The 9,205-nt window shown below is 42.3% G+C and overlaps 1 pseudogene across 1 annotated transcript; it reads left to right on the top strand.

Annotated features, from left to right (window-relative positions):
• The first annotated feature begins 4,799 nt into the window (after positions 1-4,799).
• LOC110339017 lies at positions 4,800-5,801 on the top strand (annotated as a pseudogene). Its single transcript, XR_002381322.1, has one exon. The product of XR_002381322.1 is annotated as a mortality factor 4-like protein 1 pseudogene (transcript).
• The last annotated feature ends 3,404 nt before the right edge of the window (positions 5,802-9,205 follow it).

Genomic DNA, 9,205 nt, shown 5'->3' with positions numbered 1-9,205 from the left:
CATAGATCGTGGGGTAATAACATAGTGAAGGATGAGGGGCACAAAGTTTAGACAAGAGCTCCCAGAATTTATCCTGAGGCCCCTGGGGGAAAATGAGAGAAAGCAAGCCAGAGGACTGACAGTGAGACCATTCTAGATAACTGGAAACCAGGAGTTGGCTGTTTGTGTCCTGGGCATACATGTGGTAAATTATGGTTCACTTTTTAAAAAAAAAAAAAAATTGAAATACAAAGTACATTTATCCATGTGTGTTTTATACCACATGCTGGGCACAGCAGGTGGACTTCCAAGTTGGGAGATGTGATTGCAATGTCCTGAAGTTCCCAAGTTAGTGAACAGGGCAGGTCTGCAGAGGAAGGAAAAGAGATTTTATTTTGATCCTTACTTCAGGTCCATTCCTGGACCCACCAAACTTCACAGAATCAGGAAACTGACAAAGCAAGAGCGTTCTCCTAGCTCAACCCTCTAGTTATACAAACACCACCAGATGGTGTCTCTCAGCACTGACGCTCAGGCTCAGCTGACACAGGGGGGCCACTTGGTGCATGTACTGCAGTCTTTCACCCAGAACACTAAGTCACACAGAAACTGGGACCCTTGAGAGACCCAGCACCTGAGACAAGAAGGCCATCTGTCCCCAGGTATACCTGAGACGAGAAGGCCATCTGTCCCCAGGTACAGAGCTATGTGAGAACCAGATGCTCTTGCACTGAATTCAGTTCCTAATGCCTCCATGGTAGCAACAACTATCTATAACTCCAATTTCAGGGAATCTAATACTACTTCTGCCCCTCACAGGCACCAGACATGTTCCTGGTAAACAGACATGCATGTTGTCAATACACTCAGACACATAACAATAAGATAAATATATCTTGAGAATTTTTGAAATCTCTCATTGTGGTGGTGATGTTCAGCAGTGAAGCCACTGTGGAAAAGAATATGGCAACTTTTCAAAAGGTTGCGTGATCCTGGGAAACAATATGGCAATTTCTCAAAAGGTTGTGTGATCCTGGGAAGCAATGTGGCAACTTTTCAAAAGGTTGTGCGGTCCAACAACTTTATAGCAGACCAAATACCCCCCCCCCCAAAAAAAAAGTCTCAGATACCATAACCTCTGAACCTGCAAAATAACCCCAATTAAATATTTTTATAAGAGGTGCCTTGGTCACGGTGTCTGTTCACAGAAGTAAAACCCTAACTAAGACAGTACAGCTGCAGAGAGAACACATTGAGAAAAGTCTGACGGAAGTCACAACACCCGCGAATCTTGAAGACACCCTGTTGAGTGAAACAAGAGGCTTACAGAAAGACCAGAACTGCTAACTTTACTTTCATGGCATAGTTAACATTTACACACTCAGAAAGCAGAATTGTGGTTGCCATGGCTTGAGGCAGAGGAGAAAAGGATTTTTAGGAGGTGTAAAATTTCTACTGTTTTCAGGTGAAAAGACATTGAAATAGCGTAGAATGATGGCCTCCAAAGGCCAAGGCAGCAAGGTAGGTGGGCCCGACAGAGATGAGTTCATCTGTGGGCATAAAACTGCAGTTAGATAGGAGAGATGCTCGGGTTAAGCACCTCAGAATGTACTGACTACAGAAAAAAAAAAAAAAAAACCAGTCCTTGAATATTTCAGAGAAAGCTAGAACAAAGGACTCTGAGTGTGTTTGTCAAAAAAAAAGTAAAAGTAAATGTTTGAAGACATGGATATGAGTGTTATGAGTGTACTGATTTAAATGTTACACAGTGCATGCCTATATTGAAATATCACACATTTCTCCAATACTATGTATAAATTTTATGTTTTATGTACCAGTTAAAAATACTTTTAGTTAAACAATCTTGAAAGGAATACTTTTTGAAAACAGGGTGGTTATTTTGACTCAGTAAGTAAAGGTGCTTGCTATAAAACCTAGCAACCAGAGGTCAACTCTGGGGTCCTTGTCGTGGAAATGTAGACACATGCACACACATGCACACACTATAAACAAGCAAATAAATGCAAGCAGTAAAGACAGTAGTAGGAAGAAGTAGAGGCAGAGGAAACAATAATCAGAAAATATGAGGAAAAAAATCTATGTACAATGAAACAGGAAAAGGGTATATGAAATTCTCAAAGACTAAATGAAAACATGTTTAAGTGTCCACAGTGAAGCTTCAGGGACCATCAGACATGCAATTCAAGTAAGGCCATGACTAAATGTTACAATGCTATAAATTAGGTAGAAAAAGAAGTCACCCGCCAATGCAAACATTATGCATGGAAGAGAGAAAGAACTAGAGATGGAAAAGCCCAATGTGAGCAAGCTGACCTCTTATGTGGTTCATAAATTTCACTCAGAACTAATGCCCTGAAACCAACAAAATCACTGGCTGCTCAACAAAAGAAGTACAGGCTTGACATTCGTCATCAGGTCACAGAGACCTTAACGTACTGTGGGTGAGTTTCAGGCCCTCAAGAGCTACATGCCATTTTGTCTAATTAAATTCACAAATTTTATGCAAAGTCCTCACCAACCTTCATTGCTGAGAATGCTGCACTAAAGATAGAAACAAGATCAGAACAAAGATGCTCTGGGTGTGGTGAGCAAGTTCTAGGCCCTATGCTTCCTCCTCATGGCAACACCCTTCTCAAGCTTTCTCAAAGAAGTTTAAAATAGGTGTGCATTTAGTGTACCAAGCAGAGAAAACTGGATTCTTTGAAGCCGATTTCCAAAATTCAAAATAAAAAATAGACATCACTAAATATTTCCATATGTGTTACCTGTTAGCCTCCAAAAAAAAAAAAAAAACATAAAAGAGCACTACATGCAAGCCCCGGCATGAACACATGCAAAGGCATGGCTGTGTTTCAGTGCACAGTAAACACATGAAGAGATGTTTAGTTCTTATTAGCAACTGTAGTCATTTTCCACAATATTTGCTAAGAAGTGGAGTTCTTGTTTACTTTTGTACAATATTCACATTGCATTGCATGAAGTGTTCAATCCAGTCTGTCATTAATTAAAATGTGAGCTATGAGCTTAACAAAAAAAAGAAAGAAAGAAAGAAAGAAAGAGAAAAAGAAAAAGAAAAAGAAAAAAGAAAAAGAAACCTTTTCTTTAAGAGTGTTGGGCAGTGGTATTTAATCACAGCAAAATAATAAATCAAGGATAAGATGACTGCCAAGCCATCCGAGCAGCCTGCTACTGACCTGTTTGAATGTGACTAAAACAGAGAATTTGTTTTCTTACATTTAAAAGGAGAAGATTTGTCCAGACCCTTCAAGCTGTCACGGAGGGCACAGTCCCTGTCCCTGCTGTCTTGCTTTCCTGCTTTGGGGGCCATTGAGGATGAAGAGTTGATAAACACAGACTCTGTCAGCTTGTGTCATTATGATCTGTTTTGTGTTGTCCCACTGAGCTAACAAGTTTGTGAAGTATTGTGGTGTCTCCCTCACCCCATTTCCCACCCCTGTCCTCATCTTAAACAGCCCATGCCTGAGTGATCACTCTCAAAGGCAGGGCCAACATTAACCAGAGTAGGCCATGTGGCAGCCACTAGGCTGGGCATCTGCCATTCATTATTCTCTCACAATGGTGTTTGGAGCTAGTTTCTATGATGCACTCCATCTTCATACTCCAGGAACTGCTTTGAAAGTTTGGGGAAGCAACCTTAGTCTACAGAACAAACCATTCTTGGAACCCAAGGAGATTCAAGGCATACCGGGGAGGTGTAGTCCAAATTGTGGGAAAAGTTCTCCTCAGGAAGGATGAAGTTCGAGGGGCCTACCTCTCCCCGACTTTCCTTCCCTCCTTCCTCCTCCCACTTCTTTCCTTCCTTCATTTTCTTACTTCAGTGTTGGGGGCTGAATCCAGAGGGAAAGCAAGTACTCTTCCCAAAGAGGTGCCACACCCACTCCCTAAGAAGATACAATTTCCCTCAGAAATAATGGGGTTGAGTCTTAATTCTAATTTCAAAGCCTTTGGTTTATTATCTTGGATTGGTTACATTGTTTCATATTTCTGAAATAATGCAATAGCATAAAAATATAGAAAGTATTAAAAATAATTGCATTTACTACCTACTTTGTTCAATACTTCATTTGCTTTGATTACAAATAAATATATCTACTTAATATGTAATCTTGTATGCAGTCTCCACTAATAAAACACACCATAGCTTAGCTGGGATCTGACAAACAAAGGACATAAATTAACGGAAGGTCTCCATTATTAAGAGCACTGATTATGCTTCCAGAGGACTCACCCACATGGTAACTCCAGCCCCAGGGCCTGAAAGGACACTAGGGACATGGTGCACAGACATACACGCAGACAAAACATACACACACACACACACACACACACACACACACACACACTAATAATACATAATTTTTTAAAGTTAATTTAAAGTTCTGAAAATAAATTGATGGGAATACGTTAAGAAACGAAGAACTACCATGTGAAAGAAAGAGAGTTTGTGAGGCACTTTGTGAGTTATACTTTTTAAAAAGTGTTTACTAAGACATACATGGGCTGGACCTAGACCTCCCTGCACATATGTAACAGGAGTGCAGCTTGGTCTTCATGTGGGTCCCGAACAACTGAAGCAGGGACTATCTTAAAAGCTGTTGCCTGGTGGCGGCTTCGCAGGTCGCTGTGCTGTGAGATCAGATGGCACAGCAATTCGCCCCCCAGGATGTAGAGCTCGCTGTTCCTGAAGGCACATCTGAGGCTAAGTTGGGTAGGGCAGAGAGTAGGGGGGCGGTAGGAGGGAGTGGGGGGAGAAGGAGGAGGGCGGGAATCACTCATAAATGGTGCCCAAGCAGAACCCGAAGCCTAACTTCCAGGAGGGGTGAACGAGGGCTGTGCTTTCATGGGCCTCTTCTTTATGAAGCAAAGTGTGTAAAGGTTGCCATAAAGGACAAACAAGTGAAATACTTCATCCATTACAGTGGTTGGAATAAAAATTGGGATGAATGGGCGCCAGAAAGCAGAGTATTCAAATACATGGACACCAATTTGCAGAAACAGCGAGAACCTCAAAAGGTCAATCAGGAAAAAATACGCAGAGGGCAAGATGAGAGGGGGTTGCTCCAGGGAGGAAGGCATCCGGTCTGCAACAGAAAGATGTTAAAGTGAAAACAAAAAAGAGCAAGCAGGAAACACCTGGAAATGGAGATGGTGGCAGTACCCGTGAGGCACCTCAGCCTCCTAGGAAGGAGAGAGCCCGGGTAGATCCTACCATTTCTATGAAAATGAAGAAATATGCATGAGCAGAGCTGAAGTTAAAGTGAAGATTCCTGAAGAGCTGAAACTGTGGCCTGTGGATGACTGGGGCTTGATCACCAGACAAAAGCAGCATTTTATCTTCCTGCCAAGAAGACTGTGGGTTCCCAGATGATAAGGAGTACGCTGTTCATGAGGCTGTGGCAGGCGTGAAGGGGTATTTCAATGTAGTGTTGGGCACTCAGCTACTCTACAAACTTGAGAGACCACAGTATGCTGAAATTCTCTCTGATCTCCCGGATGCACCCATGTACGGAGCGCCACATTTGCTGAGATGATTTGTGCGAATTGGAGTGATGTTGACCTATACACCTCTAGATGAGAAAAGCTTTGCTTTATTACCGAACTGTCTACAAGATTTCCTCAAGTACCCGGTGAAGAATTCTGCAACTTTGTTCAGTGCCAGTCATTATGAAGCGGCTGCTCCTGAGTACCCTCGGAAAGCTGTGAGAGGGGCGTGCTCTCTCTCTCACTCGTGCTTGGAGTTCGGTAAAGTTTGGTTCTTAGTCCTTCTCTTGTACAAATGATGTGCTTCAAGATCGTTAGTGTCCAACGGAGTTGATGTTTGTTTTCTGTTTGATTTTAAACAGAGAAAAATAAAAGGAGCAACTGTTCTTTTTTTCTTCCTTTCTTTCTTTCTTTCTTTCTTTCTTTCTTTCTTTCTTTCTTTCTTTCTTTCTTTCTTTCTTTTTTTCATTTCAAAGTTTCCACCGGTGTACCAGTGATGACAACAGAGAGACGTGCAGTAGAGTGTTTGCCAGGTTGACAACGCTGCTTTCGAATGCTGGTGGCTCTGTTTTTTTGACACTACTCCCTTTTATAATATGTGTTGATGCTCCATGACAAAATGCTCTGATTCCTAGTGCCAAAGGTTCACTTCAGTGCATATAACTGAACACTCATCCATCTGTGCTTTTTTTTTAAATGGTGCTTGAGAAGCCCATCCTTTGCAAGTCATCCATGTCATTCCTTAGGCATCTTATCTTTGCTCGATTGTTAAAGAATGGTGGCTTGTTTTCATGGGTTTTGTATTTGTGTCTAATGCATGTTTTAACATGATAGATGCATCATGTAGCTAAAGTTTTATGGAAAAGTCAATCTTGTAGGAGTTGTTTTTCAGATCTTCAACAAATTTTTCTTTAAATTAAAAAAAAAAAAAAAAGCTACATTCTTCTAGCTGGGCTGCCTTGTCTGGCCTTGGTGGGAGAGGAAGCACCTAGCCTCACAGAAAGTTAATGTGCCAGAGTTGGGGAACCCAGGGTAGTGTCCACCTGCTCAGAGGAGAAGGGGATGGAAGGGAGAAAGGATTGTGGGAGGAGGTGACACTGAGGAGGGCAGTAAGCAGGATGTAAAGTGAATAAGTAAAAAATAAAAAACAAATTAAAAAAAAGTGTTCACCAAGGGATGGGGTATAATGTTAAATCTCAGATATTTAGTGATTTGTACAAAATAAAACATTTAAACTTTTATGGCTATTTATTAATTTGTAGGTGGGGCACAGCTATGCCACAGCACATGTATGTTGGTGTCAGAGGACACCTTTAATGAATGGTTTCTCTCCTGTCACCATGTGGGCTCTAAGGATTGAATTTGGGACATCAGACTTGGAAAGTGATCTTATTGATCTTATGGACTGAGCCACCTCCCCAGCCCCAAGTCTATCGATTTTACAAAGACTGAAATGACAACGTTCTAAGCCGTGTCCATTTTACCCATACATAAAAAAAGAAGGACACATGTTCTACTCTACATGCAAAAGAACCCAGCTCAACCTGCAGCCCCTTATTCTCTGGAAGTCGGAGCTGGCCTGAGCTGAAGACCTCTAAGTCCTGGGTAGAGATAGTGTAGAAGTTCATTCCAAGAGGAATGGGTTGCTTGGTAATGGAGCAGGGAGCTAAGGAGATTAAGGGGATTAGTGTCTCTTAGGCATTTTAACTGGCACTATTAACTTTGTTTTAAAACAATGTGCTCACAAGTAGCCAAAAATAAATAAATAAATAAATAAATAAATAAATAAATAAATAAATAAATAAAATGTCAAAAGGAAGAACCGACATGATGAAGTCCACCTCTAAACCGACATGTGAAGAATGTTCAGGCAGGCAGACTGCCCTCCCCAGTGGCTGGCAGCTTCTAGGCCACACATAAACAAATGTCTCCTAGCACACACTAACAAAGCAGGGAAGTGGAGACCCCGGTTTATCCTAAAAGCCTACGTGCTACAGATAAAGCCACCCTTGAGAGGGGCGACGTGCACCAGCCTGCCGTATAGAAATGCCCACTTCCTCCCATTTCTGAGAGAATCTATCTCCAAGGTGAGCCAGTGGAGAGGCTGTAGGAAGAAGGTCACAGGCAAGGCGACATCGCCATGTTAGTCCCATACTACAGACGTCTGTGCTCTTCTCCACCAAATCCAACCATTTTCTCAGTATGTGCAGACGATGCTGCTGCCCCAAGCTGACAAAGGGAAGCCTCAGTAAGTTTCCTGCCAGGAAAGAACTCCATTCCCATGGCAGGATGCCTATCTACCTGCATCTTGAGAAACTGTGCATCTGTAGCTTGTGCCTTGGTAACCTTTCTACCCCAGCCAGCACTTGGCTCCCAGAAGCGTTCAGCAAGTTTGTTGGTGGAAAATAAGCCCAGGAAGCCAAGAGATGAATCTCAGGGTCTCTAGGAGCAGAATAAATGGCTGCGTTTCGTACTTGCTGTTCATTTTGTGCTGTTAGTACCTCTGTCAAAGAGGCCTACATCTTAACTCTTATCAGGACCCATGTGATGCCTCTCCAGGAAAAGAAGTTTGAACTGGCGATCAGCATGCTCACATCTTCGTAAGCGCCCCTCCTCACCCACTCTCCCACAGCCCTTCAGGAAGCGGCTACAGCAAGTCAAGCGCAACTGGATTTCACTGGCTGTGTCCGGCTGTGTCCCTCCCCTTTCACTGTGTTCTACCATGTTTCTGAGCCTCTTTCCCAGCCTCTGCTGTTTTTCGGTTTTCCCACTGTATCTTTCCTTTTCAGCTCCTCTTCGGCTGGTGAAACCATCCTGTACTGCTTCAGGACTCAGTGACATGAGACTTTCACTGCCTGGGAGTGACTTTCGAACTTCAGAAGCCCCCTCTCCAGGAAAGGCAGCAGACTGTGTTGATCTTACTACAATAATTTTTTGCCTGACTTTTTCCTCTTTTTTTTTTCTTTCTCTCTTTCTTTCCATACTGTCACACTGTGTATCCCAGACTAGCCTCAAACTCTCATTTCCCTCTGCATTAATCTCCCAAATGCTGTGATTTTTTTTTAGGTGACTCTGTAGTTTACATTAAAAATTTGAGGAAATATATTTTTTAATATTTCCCCCCCACCCAATAGAATATTTATGTTTTATTAGCATAATGGGTTTCATCATAGCACCTCTACACATTCATGTAATGAATTTTGGTGATACACACCCACTATTCTTTCTTCTCCTATGTTTCCTACAACCCCAGTATCCCCCCTCTTATTATTTTGTGTCCTTTATTCACCCCTTAAATTCCACATGAGAGGAAAATAACTGGGGTACTTTCTCCGTGAGACTGAGTTATTTCTCTAAGCTTGGTCATCTCCAGCTCCATTTTTTTTTTCTTTGTCTGAACAGGATTCTACTGAACATTTTCTGGATGTGTTGATGGTCACCAGGCTAATGTCATAGCATAGCATAGCATAGCATAGCATAGCATAGCATAGCATAGCATAGCATAGCATAGCATAGCATAGCTATCATGACCCGTGCAACAGGAAGCAGCGGCATACAGGTATGTGAATGCTGAAGCTGACTGTCCTTCTCTGTGACTGCTGAGTCTTGGGAAGTCTAGTTTAGTTGGCTTTTGGAAGCTGTTCCACACTGTGGCCATATCAGCTTGCTGACTCCGAGCTCTCATCAGGATTTGGAATTTTTT

This window comes from Mus pahari, chromosome 22, assembly GCF_900095145.1.
Source record: "Mus pahari chromosome 22, PAHARI_EIJ_v1.1, whole genome shotgun sequence".
NCBI classification, from domain to species: domain Eukaryota; kingdom Metazoa; phylum Chordata; class Mammalia; order Rodentia; family Muridae; genus Mus; species Mus pahari.
This window is presented reverse-complemented; position numbering and strand designations above follow the sequence as displayed.